General features: G+C 34.3%; 1 protein-coding gene across 2 annotated transcripts in view; it reads right to left on the reverse strand.

Annotated features, from left to right (window-relative positions):
• LOC138695009 (CD151 antigen-like) overlaps positions 1-10266 on the reverse strand; it is a 137220-nt gene extending 126954 nt beyond the window's left edge. The window contains exon 1 of one of the 2 annotated variants that reach the window (XM_069819295.1): positions 10094-10266. The gene's annotated coding sequence lies outside the window, so the exon portion shown is untranslated. Of the gene's footprint in view, positions 1-10088 lie in introns of both variants that reach the window. The other variant, XM_069819294.1, reaches the window with a different exon arrangement.
• Between the last annotated feature and the right edge of the window lie 5779 nt (positions 10267-16045).

The following is a 16045-nucleotide window of genomic DNA, read 5'->3' on the forward strand; positions in this document are numbered from 1 at the left end:
AACGCGTTACGGAATTCGCAGTGCTTCGGGTCCTCATGGGGGAGGAATTTTCTCATGAAATTTGAGCCAGTGTATCGGATCGGTGCCCACTCAGAATCGTGATGAATTTTGGGAGCTACGATGGTTAGCGAAATCCAGTTCCGCGAGCCAGCTTTAACGGCTGGGGACGGATCATCGTGCTAACCACACTTCCGATCTGGTTGCATGATCTCTCGCCTCTGCTGACAAGCAAAGATTCTCATGGGCCAGATGAAAATTTTTTTTTCTTCCATTATGTTAATAATGTCAAAACAAGTGCTTATACAAATGTTGGCCACTAGAACGCAATTACGAGGGCCTCGCAGGAAGTAAGTTTCCCTGGGGCCGTTTACAGAATGAAAACACAGTTTCACGGAAAGATTTATTGGAACAGATACAGATATTGTTGAACATTTTTCAACAAAAATCTTCACTGGAATTGAGACATTTGTCATACCGTGGAATCAACTTTAGTATCCCTGTATCGTAAAAGACTGACTGCCGCCTGGAATCGGAATTAGTGTGCGACAGCCGTCTGCACCTCTATGTTGATCAATTCAGTAGCCGGCTGATCGGCCTGGGCCCTTCATGGGCTGTTGCGCTACGGATTATTATTATTATTATTATTATTATTATTATTATTATTATTATTATTAAAAGACCTAAGTTCTTATTTACTGTGACAGCACTATGGCCAGAAATGCATTTATTTATTTATTTATTTATTTATTATTTTGCTAATAACTGTAACATAAAATATTATATATATATATATATATATATATATATACAGAAAAACTTTAGCTCGCCCCTGAATGAGTAGAACTCGTGCTCAGGGGCGGATTCCTGAATTGAAATAATAATTATACAGTACAATTTGTCTTATGTCTACTGTGCAATTATAGTATATAAATTTAAATTTACAAATTAAAGTGTTAGTTGGAAGGCCGGAGGGAAAAAGATCTTTGGGGAGGCCGAGACATAGATGGGAAGATAATATAAAATGGATTTGAGGTAAGTGGGATATAATTGTAGAGACTGGATTAATCTTGCTCAGGATAGAGACCGATGGCGGGCTTATGTGAGGGCGGCAATGCACCTCCGAGTTCCTTAAAAGCCTCGAGTAAGTAAGTGAGTAAGTAAGTAAGTAAGCAAGCAAGCAAGCACTATGACGACGTATTTCTCTCCCATAAAATATTCTGTTTTGCGTGAAGATATTTCTGAAGACCGAAATCTCAATTGTAACTGCAAAAGCTTTTGCAGAGTATCTCGTGTGACACAGATAAAGCGGGAAATAAAACAGAAAGTGTGGAGGCGGGCATAGCAGATCAATAAAGTAAACCATATCTAAATCACACCACGTGATGATGGTGGTGATGATGAATATGACGGTGACGATGATGATTATGATGATGTTACTTTGCAAGACTCTAAAAGATTACATAATTTAATTGAGAGGATAAAATGATAACTTTCTTCAGTCAGATTATAGTAAACTTTTGGGCCACCCTGTAATACTCCCTCTTAGAGTCTTGACCAAGTACGAATCTTATACGAATTCTGGGGGAAGGAGAGAGGACCCACCCCTAACGACTAGCGGTACAGATATAAGGGCTTCGGAATTAGAATGAATCATATGGGGCAGGATTACCAACTGCTGTGCTCATAATGAAAATGTTCTCAGTGTGAACAGATTTTGGATACAAAAATCTCAATTCTTTTCGCATGCCTACTATAAAAATATTCTATTTGCCTACAAACGTGGTAGAAAACATCTCGGTAGACCGAGAGAACATCAGACATAACAAAAAAAATTGTAGATGTAACAGAGTTTCTAGTTAATGCGTACAACAATTAGTAGGGTCGTAATAGTAACTGAAATAGGTTGCTCGAGAGTTCGTGTCGATGTAAGGCAGACGTGGCGAAAATGTGATCGTGCGCCGAGCCACTGTGTAACCTGCAACGTGCATAGCACTTGGAGGGAGGCGGACATCCGAAGGGGAAGTGAAGCAACTGTCTGACTTATTAACGGATTTTTAATTTTCCTTGCGTCAAGCACTTAGACATAATTTTATACAGTATAAGGTTACAAACTAGTGTTTAGTACGTGTAACGAAGAAAGGACATAGGACACATTAACATGACCTAAAATTAACTGTATTCAGAATGTCTCTGCGACAGAGTTTCAGAATCAGGAATTATGTCACTTACTGCCAGTCGTAATTGATCACGAAAGTATTTATCTGTCAGTCGTGATCTAAATTTGGTTTTTACTATTTTCATTGTTGAAAATAATTTTTCACAAACGTAAGTTGTAGCGAACATGGTTTCAACAGAGCAAGCGAAAGAACGAAGCTTCGGATATTTATTTTTTGGCAAAGATTTGAAAAGTTCAACATTTGTCAAGTCCTTACATCTAGCTTTATTTTACCTCACATTGTAAATCTGTGCGTTTATATTGAAGATCTAAACGCATTATTCGTACATCTGCTGAAAAAGGATCGACGTACAGAGATGATGATGATGATGATAATGATAATAATGATGATGATGATAATAATAATAATAATAATAATAATAATAATAATAATCTTTTAATGTTTTATGAGTGACATGTAATATAATGCCGTTTTATGTTATACAACCGTTTTCCTCGTAATACTTGTGAACAAATCATACATTTAATATTCTCATCATATTGGCAGCAAAAAATACATCCTCCCATCCTACTTGAAACTTTCGTTTTTGTAGAGGTACATGGTTTCGAGAGAGACATACGCCACTCGTAGGTCAGAGACAAATACAAATGGAACGGAGTTTGACTCCAGTGAGTGAGAGGATTGGGGTTGGGGAAGGTAGGAAGGAAGATAAATGTACAGCTATCATTGCGACCCACCATGTGCTCGCGAGTCACATTTTCGCCAGGCTAATGTAAGGGAAACATATGAAACACGAAAGTAGTGGATACGTCCGTGTCGATGTAAAAGTAGTAAGCGCAGTGTTTTATAGACGTTGACCATCATCTTTGCAGCGATATGAATGCTTCCCTTGTATTACTATTTGTACAAATGGGTACCGTCACGGACTTCACCCTGATTAAAGGTGTCAGCAAAGTACGTAGTACAAGGATCCGATGATTACAAGCGATGGACTTGAATTACATGCGTGGTATCGTAACTCATCGTTACTGCGTTCTTGAACGAGGATAACGCACTCCAGCATAGGAGTTGTCAGCGACTAACAGAAGTCTTGCAGCGAATGTTTCCCGGTCTAATGGGTATGTCGAGCAATTCGAATCTGCTGCTCCTTTAGAAAACCAGTCTTGCATTCCACAAAACAATAATCTTTAGATAAGAGTAAGGCCATTTAGTTTTAATTGTGTAATTAACCGCATTGTTATTTCAGAACAAGGTAACCGTCCCTTCTATGTGGAATTGTTTCAAGGTATTCATGGTAACGCACAAACAGTTCACAATGGTATCATAAAACGATACAAGGACATCAGGACGATCCTTAAATTATTCTCATATCGAATGCGTGCTAACGCCTGTGTTTATAAGACTTATTTTCTTTCAAACAATTAAGAATTTAAAATCAAATGTAGCAGAATTGTATTGCCTTCAACTGTAGAGCCTATTCGACGTCGAAATTCAACGATAAATGACCGATCAATTTTGGCTAGAGTCCTTTTTATCAGGGATATTGTTTATGTACAGAAATATAAAACATGGAACCACAATTTTATTTTCCTCCCTGAGGGAACCATGTTAAGAATTTTATCGCCTTTTAAAATAGTCCTCGGTTGGATCTGAACCCGAGGATCTCGGCTCTAAAAGCAAACATCATAATAGATCAGACTAATAACTGTGAAATGAATGAAACGAGACGAGACGAGACGAGACGAGACGATGCCTGTCGTACCAACCTGTAATCCTCACAACAATAAGTCTTAGTAACTTTAAAATCTAGTTAGGTTATATATTACAATTTTTTTAACAATAAAATATACTTATTACCCTAGATCATATATACCCAGATTGCTCTGCGTTATAGGCTTTGACGATAACAACTTTTGTCAGGTTTACTATGCTGCCATCTAGTTGTTACATAAGGAGTCACATCATAACTCCCATTTGAATTGCATTAGCGACTGTACTGCCATCTCGTGTTCGTTTACGGCGGACGAGTGGCGATCCTGGCGGTTGTTCTCTTCAAAGTGCAACCGATTTTAACATAGGAATGAGCAATCTATATGTGATCTGGGGTATTACTTTGAGAAATTCCGTATGTATACAGAAATTAAGACTGCCATTCGTGCAGTTTTGTTAAGATCAAGGGCCTACGCAAGGGAGGGAGTTACCGGGCTTAACACCCTCCCACCTTGAACTTAAAAAAAATGACATATTTAGATTTGAGTATTTCTTTTTATTCATAATCGTTTTCCCTTCTCTAATTTTTCACTGTCAGAGTAACAAAATCTACATCGACATAAGGCATAGTCCTCCTATCTCTCCTTCAGTATATTCATGTCAGTTTCATTCTTCATCCTTGGTGACTTCCATGTTCCATTATTGTGTTTAATTAAATTTATTTCAATATATATTTGATTGTTTCCATTGACTATATGATTATTGTGCAAGTGAAATAATGACACAAGCCTTTTTTATTATACAAAATTAAACAGAAGTTAAAAATTTGTTAAAAATTTTATGGCTCTAAAAAAAATTAAGTTTCAAAGATTTTGTATGGATATTTATGAATATGTTCTATTGGAACATAATATAATATTAATAAATATACTTAATATAATAATAATAATAATAATAATAATAATAATAATAATATACGAAATTTAAAATACCGATAATGTAAATTGTAAACGATTTTAATAATGACCTCCCATGACAAAATTCTGCGTACGCCACTGGTTAAAATTAACTCCTCTCGAAAGACGCTTTGTTTCTATAGAAGACTTTCTGGATTTGTAGCTACTCTGGGCTAGAAGTGTTTTTTTTTTATATATCGATACTATCTCAATATTATAACGATATGTTACGCTGTTACGGTATCAATTTTGATATATTTAAGGTAGATAAATATTGATGATATGAATAAGATATCGGTACAGGAGTGTGACTTTTTTAAAACACACTTTGAGAAAATTTATCACAATGTTAACAGAATTGAACTTTTAGCCTATTAGAGAATGTTTACATCGACATCATGATATCAGCACTGCTTATTAAACATCTCTGTTTATGTTTATTAGCATGATTGTATTGACATGTTTTATAAAACAGACTTCAGTAGAAACCCAAATTGCTGGAATTGAAAGATACCTCAGGACTAAAGCTATAGTACTCGTATGAAGAACGACTGTCCTCTGTTTGCCACTCTTTCACGGAGTTAAATGGCGCTCTCGTTTGCTGACGATCTATTATTGGGAATATCAACGGCAATGAGCTTTTGACCTATCTATTTTCTGTAAAGATTATAAGTGGACAACAGTCTTACGTTGACAAACAAAATGTAAAACCGCATATCGATACCATAATAATATTGATAAACATCGATATTATATCGGTTTTCATATCATGCGTACCTGTACCTTGTGCCGTGTGTGTAATTGATCTTTAATAAAATCAGGATCTACTTTCGAAATACCAAGATTTGACGCAAGCAACATTAACACATTTTAAAGGCTGTCAGCTGACTCTGTGATTGGGGAAAAAATCTGCAGACATGGAAATAATTCCTACGTGAATTATTTTTTTTTATTTCTTACTTTCTGTAAATAGCTGTTTGCTGCTTGGGAGAAAATACAAAAGATTTTTATATAGGCCTACTGAAGCCAAGGACAAATTATTGTTGTTGTTTAATTAACTGTCCGAAGACAGATCTGAACCACACGAGTGATACCAAGAAGGCACTACTTATGAGGCTACTAGGCCAGGAGATAATGGGGTAGGACGGCCAGTTCCTTTCCCCCTCCATTGAATACATCGTCGACTAGCTACATATTACATTAGTCAGACTTCAGATGGACGGCAAATTATTATTATTATTATTATTATTATTATTATTATTATTATTATTATTATCATTACTATTATTATTATTATTATTATTATTATTATTATTATTATTATTATTATTATTATTATGCTTATAAGTGTGTTAATTGGGAGACCGGAGGGGAAAAAGACCTTTGGGGAGGTCGAGATGTAGGTGGAAGAATATTAAAATGGATTTGAGGGAGGTGGAATATGATGATAGAGACTGAATTAATCTTGCACAGGATAGGGACCGATGGCGCGCTTATGTGAGGGAGGCAATGAACCTGCGGGTTCCTTAAAAGCCATCTGTAAATAAGTTTTATCATTATCATCATCATTATTATTATTATTATTATTATTATTATTATTATTATTATTATTATTATTATGCTTATACAGTGTTAGTTGGGAGGCCGGAGAGGAAAAATACCTTTGGGGAGGTCGAGGCGTAGATGAGAGGATATTAAAATGGATTTGAGGGAGGTGGAATATGATAGAGACTGAATTAATCTTGCACAGGATAGGGACCGATGGCGCGCTTATGTGAGGGCGGCAATGAACCTGCGGGTTCCTTAAAAGCCATCTGTAAATAAGTTTTATTGTTATTATTATTATTATTATTATTATTATTATTATTATTATTATTATTATTATTATTATTATTATTGAACCCATATTTACGCATGGGCCACATGGGCGGTAAATTCTTAGAGGCGACATTTTGGGAAAATAAAAAATCGAACTGAAAATGTTTGATATTTTCCTACTAGCCTCCACTGCGATCCAGTGACTAGAGTCCCAGACGTCCTGTGGACGCAGGTTCCACATAATTCCCAATTAAGACGTGTTGGGCAAGTCCATGGTCCAGGTAGCATAAGGGTTTTCTTCCCCTCTGTTATCCCAACAAAACTCCATCGTCATCTGATTTCATCGCGGGTGTAGCATAGTCTACATCAACCTCCTATTGCGCACACTGGACAACGATTTTATTGGTAAATTGGTCTACACAACTGGCTTCATACGGGTGAAATACAAACAGTCAAGTCTACGCCATTAGTTAAAATATATATATATATATTTCCTACTTTGCAGATGCCTGCTAGAGATTGTAGCATTATGTTAAATTGAGGATTGTTTTTGCAAAACTTGCTAACTGCAAAATTTATAAAATTGAGATTTTGATGGATTCGTTAACATAAGGCAGGCCTCTACATGATGTTCAAAGCGTCTTAGTAAAATTGGGTTATTTCTCTTCATTGTAGTGTATCAAAGTGTGATCGTTTTTTCAAAACTTGCTTTCTGCTATAAGTGAGAGATACAGCAAAAGGTCAATGTAGAGTATCCACCGCCCACTGAACTAAGACTTAAACGAGCGTTGAGCGACTTCCGCCGATTTTGGAATAGACACCGACGCGGTTAGGTTAGGTTAGGTTAGGCTTTTATTATCCCGTCAAGATGAAGGTGAAAGCGATTGAGTGTGATTTTTTGTTTTCTATGTTGGCAGTTCAAGTGCGTCGGTGTCTATTCCAAAATCGGCGGAAGTCGCTCAACGCTCGTTTCACCCGAATATTTCACACTTTTATCACTGCCAATGTTGTGCTATAAACCAATTTTCGCAAATCTAATGTAAAAGACTGCCTACACAAGCAACAATTTATAATGTTTAAGATTAGTGTAAAACTGGCCTATGTCTACTATAGTGGGCGTGACATAAGTAAAATTCACCCAGCAAAACTTGCTTACTACAGTGTTTTGTCTCTCCTGTAAAATTTAGTTTTTTTCAGTTAGCAAGTTTTGCAAACACGCTCCTCAATTGATGTTACATGCCACTTTCTTTACAATTCGACTGCTAAATGTCTAACAAACAAACATTCTGATGGGGGCAGATAAAAAAGTTATTTTTTTTCCTTCCACCATGTTAATAATGTCTAAAAAAGTGCTTACACAAATTTTGACCACTTAATTACGAGCCCGTCCAGAAAGTGAATTTCCCTGGGGCCTTTTAGAGAAAAAAAAAGCACAATTGCATGGAAAAATTTATTGAAACAGATACAGCAATTGTTGCGTTATATGTCAACATATCCCCTACTGAAACTGAGGCATTTGTCATACCACGGAATCAATTTTTGTAGCCTTGTGTCGTAGAAGTCAGCCGCCTGGGATCGGAACCAGCGTTTCACAGCCGTCTGCACCTCTCTGTCCATCCCATGATATGAGAAATGTCTCAATTCCGATGGGGCATATGTTGAAAATAGCTCAACAATTGCTGTGTTTGTTCCAATACATTTTTGTAATGAAATTGTGTTTTCTTTCTGTTAAAGGCCCCTGGAAAGCTTATTTGTTTCCGACTCTCGTAATTGCGGTCGAGTGGTCAAAATTTGTAGGCCTATAAGCACTTCTTTTGACATTATGAACATGGTGAAAATTTTTTTTTTATCTGCCCCGCCCCATCAGAATGTTTGCTTGTAAGATTTGTATACGTTAATTGGTGGAGGGGAGCAAAGTTCTTTTTGGGCTGGTGAGCTTAGCACTATGCCTACCTAAATACGGGGCTGATTATTATTATTATTATTATTATTATTATTATTATTATTATTATTATTATTATTATTATTGTATTTTAATATTATTCTCGCTAACTTTTATATCATTTTGTTATTTATTAATTTACTTGATTCCATCCTTTCATTTTCAAATACAATTACTTTTATCTCATTATGCTATGTAGTTTAGTGATCCATTTTATCCCGTTCATTCATTGTCATTATTGTCGTTGTATTATAATCTTGTATATCTTTGTAATACTATTTCATATGATTCCATTCTTAATTTATGATTCCATTATTTCATTTGAAATTATCATTTTAATTAATTGCCATTAAATAATTATTTCTTTGTACTTTTATTGTAAATTATTGCTAATGTTTTTGTTATATTGTTTGTGCTGAACTGTAATTGACCTCTGGCTGTTGTACAGCAGATTAAATATAAGTAAATAAATAAAAAATAAATAAATAAATAAATTATTATTATTATTATTATTATTATCGTCATCATCATCTTCACTACCATGCGTTTAAATAATTGCATACTTAATATACAGCTTATAGTATATTTTGAAGGAATGATGAATGGGAGATGAGTTCGGGGTAGAAGAAGATATCAGATGATAAAAGACATTAAGATACATGGACCATAAGCGGAGACTAAGAGAAATGCAGAAAATAGGAAAGAGTGGAGAAAGATGGGTTTGCAGTGAAAGACCTGCCCTTGAGCAGAACGCTATGAATAAAATGAATGTATGAATGGTATATTTTAAATAACATTGCTTATGCAGTAGCCTATATTATAGAAAAAAAGAAATGTTTAGGATCATTTAATTAATTAAAAATTTAATGTTTCAACGGCCAGAAATTTCAGGGCGTTACTATAACCTTAGCAAAAAAGGGTCTTGAAATTTTAATACTTTGAATTTCAATTAGTAAAGTTTATTTTTTTAAATGTCACTGTCTTTCTTCTATTTTAAACGTGATAGTAGCCTACATAATAAAATGAAGCGATATATTTCGTTGCTAGTAAATAAATAGGATCCTAAGAACCTACGGCTGGCTCCCCAACTCTCCGGAATATATTTCCCGATACGCCACTGCTAATGTTCTGTATTAAACACTTTCCGATTTGTCTCTCCATTCGTATTTTAAAACCTGACACTACTACCAAAGGAATAGTTATACACAAATAAAGATAAATTTTACTACTACAAAACATACTGGATCTATTGTTATCAATGTTCTGATATAGATTCCATACACAACAAACGCAACAGTGTTTGGATTTATTATTCAATATTAAACTTTTTTTTTTCAGTAGCTGTAGCTCATATTACATACAAAATAATTAAATTGAAATAAAAAAAATTAATGTCATACGGAGCATCAATTCTGCACTGTAACACGTACTAGCATAGAATTACGTAAATCAAGGCCTGCCATTATCAACTATTGTTATTCCTACCTTACATGAGGAAGAAAAGGCGGGACTGGCAAGTTTCCAGAAGAACGTGTCCAGCCGTGAACACGACTCTGCTGTCAAAGTGCGCACCAAAACAAACAATGTCACCGCGCCGAGATCCACCACTCACTCAAATCCTAACCACTACTACAATGAAGCTCACTGTTGAAATGCGCACCAAAACTGCGGTGCGAGAACTGTCTACTTCTTAGTTCTACGACAGCCGAATAGGGCGCCACTGTAATGTAACTCCTAGCGCTCCATAGCCGAGAAGTTGGGAAATACTTGATCTTATATATCGATGTGCAATGAAGGGATCGAGTTAATGCTGTGTTCGAAGTTTTGTAATATAAATTATCTACGAATGAAATTTATATATATATATATATATATATATATATATATATATATATATATATATATATAGTATAAATGTGTAATATGTGCCAAGTGCAGCTTAACACTATTTGAAAGCTAAGATCCTTTCGACTCCCACCTAGGAGAGTAAAAACACAAAGGGAAGAGGAAGAAAGAAACAAAGAAAGATAGAAAGTCAAAAAGAGAGAAAAATAAAAGAAAGAAGGAAAGAAAGAGAAAAAGAGAGAAAAAATAAAAGAAAGAAAGAAGAAAGAAAGAAGGAAAGAAAGAGAAAAGAGAGAAAAATAAAAGAAAGAAAGAGAAAAAGAGAGTGAAAATAAAAGAAAGAAAGAAGGAAAGAAAGAGAAAAGAGAGAAAAAATAAAAGAAAGAAAGAGAAAAGAGAGAAAAAATAAAAGAAGGAAAGAAGAAAGAAATAAAGAAAGAGAAAAAGAGAGAAAAAATAAAAGAAAGAAAGAGAGAAAAAATATAAGAAAGAAGAAAGAAAGAGAAAAAGAGAGAAAAAATAAAAGAAAGAAGAAAGAAAGAAGGAAAGAAAGAGAAAAAGAGAGAAAAAATAAAAGAAAGAAAGAAGGAAAGAGAAAAAGCGAGAAAAATAAAAGAAAGAAAGAGACAAGAGAAAAAGAGAGAAAAAATAAAAGAAAGAAAGAAGAAAGAAAGAAGGAAAGAAAGAGAAAAGAGAGAAAAAATAAAAGAAGGAAAGAAGTAAGGAAAGAGAAAAAGCGAGAAAAATAAAAGAAAGAAAGAAAGAGAGAAGAGAAAAAGAGAGAAAAAATAAAAGAAAGAAAGAGAAAAAGAGAGAAAAAATAAAAGAAAGAAAGAAGGAAAGAAAGAGAAAAGAGAGAAAAAATAAAAGAAAGAAAGAAGAAACAAGGAAAGAAGTAAGGAAAGAGAAAACGCGAGAAAAATAAAAGAAAGAAAGAAAGAGAGAAGAGAAGAGAAAATGAGAGAAAATATCAAAGAAAGAAAGAAGGAAAGAAAGAGAAAAAGAGAGAAAAAATTAAAGGAAGAAAGAAGGAAAGAAAGAGAAAAAGAGAGAAAAAATAAAAGAAAGAAAGAAGGAAAGAAAGAGAAAAAGAGAGAAAAAATAAAAGAAAGAAAGAAAGAAAGAATGAATGAAAAGCGATAGAGGCAATAAGAAAGGAAGAAAAGTGATTAACAGAGGTGAATAAAGAAAGTAACACAGGAGGAAAAACATTAGAGAATACAAGACGTGACGAAGAAATAGCTAAAATATGTTTTTGCACAATCGTGTTTTTTGCTGTAGACCCACAGTATTTCCAGCAATTGTTGTTAGGCCTTGAAAGTTGGAATTCCCACACACAAACTTGTTGCTAGGGAAATCATTCTTCATTACATAAAACTATACTGAAATAGACTCAGTACAGTGCATTTATTGTTACTTAGTTGCTCATCCGAGAAACGTGGACGGGTTTACCGAGAGCCGATGCATGCAATACAATGTAGTGAACGCGGTTACATAACAATTACAGCAAAGATAGTCTTCTTCCGATCCGTGCGATACGATGTAGTGAACGCTTACCTTTATACTTTGCGTCTCAACAATGACGGCCGCAATTTTGAACACTTCCTATAGTTTGTTAATACCATTTTCTTAATATTTGACATTAGATAAAAAAAAAAGTTACTGTGTAACCGCAGAAAGTACATAAAGTACTTTTGAAGTTGAGATTCTTTCATTGTTTTCAATAATACCACTGTCACTTGAAAACGAAGCATTTCCGACATTATTTTATTAAGAAAAAATGTTTAATTTTTTGCTCTCTATCACATCAGAAAATTAGGAATAGTTAGTCTGTTACGCTCTGTATAATATATAAAGATTACATAACTTGCATGTCTTTTTTACATATTTATTATAAAATATACAACTTTTCACAATTTTCTTATACCTTTTTACATAATGTACAGCACTCTCTGTCTTGAAAGAAATGCAGATGGGATGTCGCCCACATAGACATCTTTTCATCACATTTTTTAAAGTTTATATCATTTGTTGCTAATAAGATAGACATCTTTCCATCACATTTTTTAAAGTTTATATCATTTGTTGCTAATAAGATAGACATCTTTCCATCACATTTTGTTTATAGCTAAAGTCATTTGTTGCTAAATAAGTGATGTTTTCTACACAAAGCAATACACATGCAAATGAATTGTACTACTGAAACACACACTACACATATTATACTGTCAGTTCTCTATTGTATTTGAACTTCTTCGAAAGTATAAACATACTAAGTTATTCACTTCCCCAACTAACAGGCTAAGACAAAACAATATTTTATAAGTGTATAATTCCCCCCACTTTGATATCAACTCCTCAGCAATGTTGCCAATTTAATGACTTTGTCGCTAAATCTGGCGAATTGTAATTATTTTTCGGTGAAAATTTCTTTTAACCTTTCCATTGATTATATAGGGAGTCAGCGACGTTTTCAGCACTCTCTTGCGACAAAAATAAAACTCCCTGCATTGATCATGACCAATCTAGCGACTTTCAAACTACTGTTTGGAGGCTTTCCGTATACTTCAGTTGGCAACACTACTTCTCAAGGTAAACAAATACTACGTAGCAAACTAAACGATAATTAATATATTATCTGCAATAGTACCACTAATAACGTACTTTTATAATATTATTGCATTAAAAAATCCCAGTGTTGACATTAAATTCTTTCCTAAATAATAAATATAAATATGATAAGTTATTTTACATTATGCAAAGAATGAAAACTTTATAAACTAACTCATTCTTATCTAGGCTATATCATAATAACATTTAAATTTATTTCTTCAACATCACTTATCTATCATCTTATCTTTACAGCGATAGACCTTCCGCCTATCCATAGAAATATCAGACCACGTCAATGTGGAAAAAGCAGGAAGGAAAAAAAAAGTTCAATGTATTTTATTACGATGAACACAAATTCATTTTCAAACATGGTACCGAATAAAATTTTTTTCAACACTTACCCATAAAGTTGCAATTTATTCATTGAAATCACGTTACTAAAGCAACGCTTTGACAATAAGGATGGATAAAATTTTAATTCACTCACTAGTGAATAAAGTAGCAAATTCTTCTAACATTTTTAATTTTAACTAAAAATGTGAAGACACTTTTTGTTATAGGCTATGTAGAAAAACATATTGTATGGCGCACAAGTGAACCAAGACTTTTATATCCAATCGCTTGCCAAACATCGTGGATAAATACATCTTGATTCGCAAGTATCTTAAATAATTGAAAATGAATTCTTATTTATTCAAATTAATTTCAAACCACGAAAGTTGTCCAAATATATAGCAACAAACGTTTATTTTTAATTTTTCTGATTTCAACGACTGTTAATTGCTTATCATAAGTAAAGAATACAACATTTACGCGGGAATTATCTGTCTAGTTCCTTTGAACTAGTGATGCTCAGACACGAAAATGCTCTCCCGCATTGACGAATTAATTAAATGAAAACAATATTAATAGTTTTACGTTTCTGAAATTTGATGTCTTTGAACATACATAGGCTCACATACTGCTAACACACGGTATTAACAATCATTGGTGTAAAATATATACTTGAAGAAAATCTTGCCGCTATCTATTACAAATTAAAATATGTTGGCTACACTGTATACAAAAATGAAACGCCTTAATCTCAGCGATCTTCTTGACGAGTACATTTACACAAAGTACAATTTACTTTGAAATCAGCCAGATTTGGGATAATTATCAGGGATGTAGACAGATCATGGAATTACAGAATAACACGTCATTACAAAGTGCCTATAACTTTTCATATTCGGCCAATATTTTTAGTTACTATCTTTACAACTATGGCTGAAATTACTTGAACACTTAGGATAATACGCTAAAATATTGTAACAGTTTTCATTTTTCTGATTGGCTAAATTCAGAACATCTCTCAAAATGAAGACGTTTGTCGGTTAAGTGAGATATGGTCCACTTTGCAATAGGTCCTTTCTACGAAAATGTCCAACGTTTACAAATGTCCACATAGAAAATTCGTCCATGCCATAAAAATGTCCTTACCTGAAAAGTCCACTGTCAGGAAGTCCTCTTCTTAAAAATGCCCTACGTTAAAAAATGTCAATAAATAAATTCGTCCATTTCCCTAAAATGTCCGACAAGGAAAATTGCAAGGAAAGTGCCGATAAATTTATTGTCATTTCAATTATATTATACATATTACACGTGTAATTCAAAAGCTACATGTATTGTTAAAAAATTATCTCATTATATATAGTGCGGTAAGTATTTTCAGTGTTATTTGCAGTTAGGTAATATACTAAAACTACAAACTACAAAACTTCGAACAATTCCATGCACTGTGAAAAGCTGAATTGATTTGGTACAGTCTTGAATGTACCATCACTGAAAATCGTGTCACTGGCAGCGAAAAGTTCTCAATTTCTACCGGTGGCAAACATTAACACTCGTCAAGCAAATCAAGATTTCAGGTATAACTCCCTGTAAAGTTGATTTGAATAATTTCGAGGGAAAAATTGTTCCGGAGCCGGGTATCGTACCCGGGACCTTTGGTTTAACGTACCAACGCTCTACCACTGAGCTACCCGGGAACTCTAACCGACACCGATCCAATTCTTCCCTCTATATCCACAGACCTCAAAGTGGGCTGACAACCGTCAAGCAACCAACTTTGAGTGCTTGACGGTTGTCAGCCCACTTTGAGGTCTGTGGATATAGAGGGAAGAATTGGATCGGTGTCGGTTAGAGTTCCCGGGTAGCTCAGTGGTAGAGCGTTGGTACGTTAAACCAAAGGTCCCGGGTACGATACCCGGCTCCGGAACAATTTTTCCCTCGAAATTATTCAAAATTATTCATTAACTCTCGTCCATCATTAACACCAGAATCAAAGAACATAAAATTTTGTCTCCGCAGTGTTTTGTTGTAGGGTTCAACAATGTCAATTTCTCTTATTGACTGAGGAAGTGGAGGACGATTTAGCTTCTGCTGATAAGAAACCATCCTGATTACTGCATTTCTTTGTGGAAGACTTGCGATAATTTCTTTGTTATGAGCTCCAGCAAGTTCCTGACAACAGAGCCGGGAGGTTAGTTAGTAACTCATTTCTATTGAACAACCTTGTATGTTGGACCTTTTGTAAGGACCTTTCGTATGATGAGCTTTATAATAAGGTGGACCACATAGATGTCGGGCTTTTTCACACCATGGACAAATTGTATATAGGACTTGAAATGTTGGACTATTTAGTTTGTGGACCTTTTGTACTTGTGGACATTTTGTTATGGACCTTATAACCTGGAAGCTGTTTGTCAGCTGTACGCGATCCATTATTGGTTAAGAATGTTCATATTAAATTCAGTGCATTACATATCCTTGATCCTTTTACGAAAAACACTAAATCATGATTATTAATATTAATATAATTTATAATTATTTTCTATGTTTGGTGATTCTTAGTTCTGACGCTCTTACAAAACCTCCAAGAGTAACTAAGTACTACTGTATTTAAAACACGGATGTTTACTGCAGATATGTGAAAAGAAATTAAG

This window comes from Periplaneta americana, chromosome 2 (assembly GCF_040183065.1).
Source record: "Periplaneta americana isolate PAMFEO1 chromosome 2, P.americana_PAMFEO1_priV1, whole genome shotgun sequence".
Taxonomy (NCBI): domain Eukaryota; kingdom Metazoa; phylum Arthropoda; class Insecta; order Blattodea; family Blattidae; genus Periplaneta; species Periplaneta americana.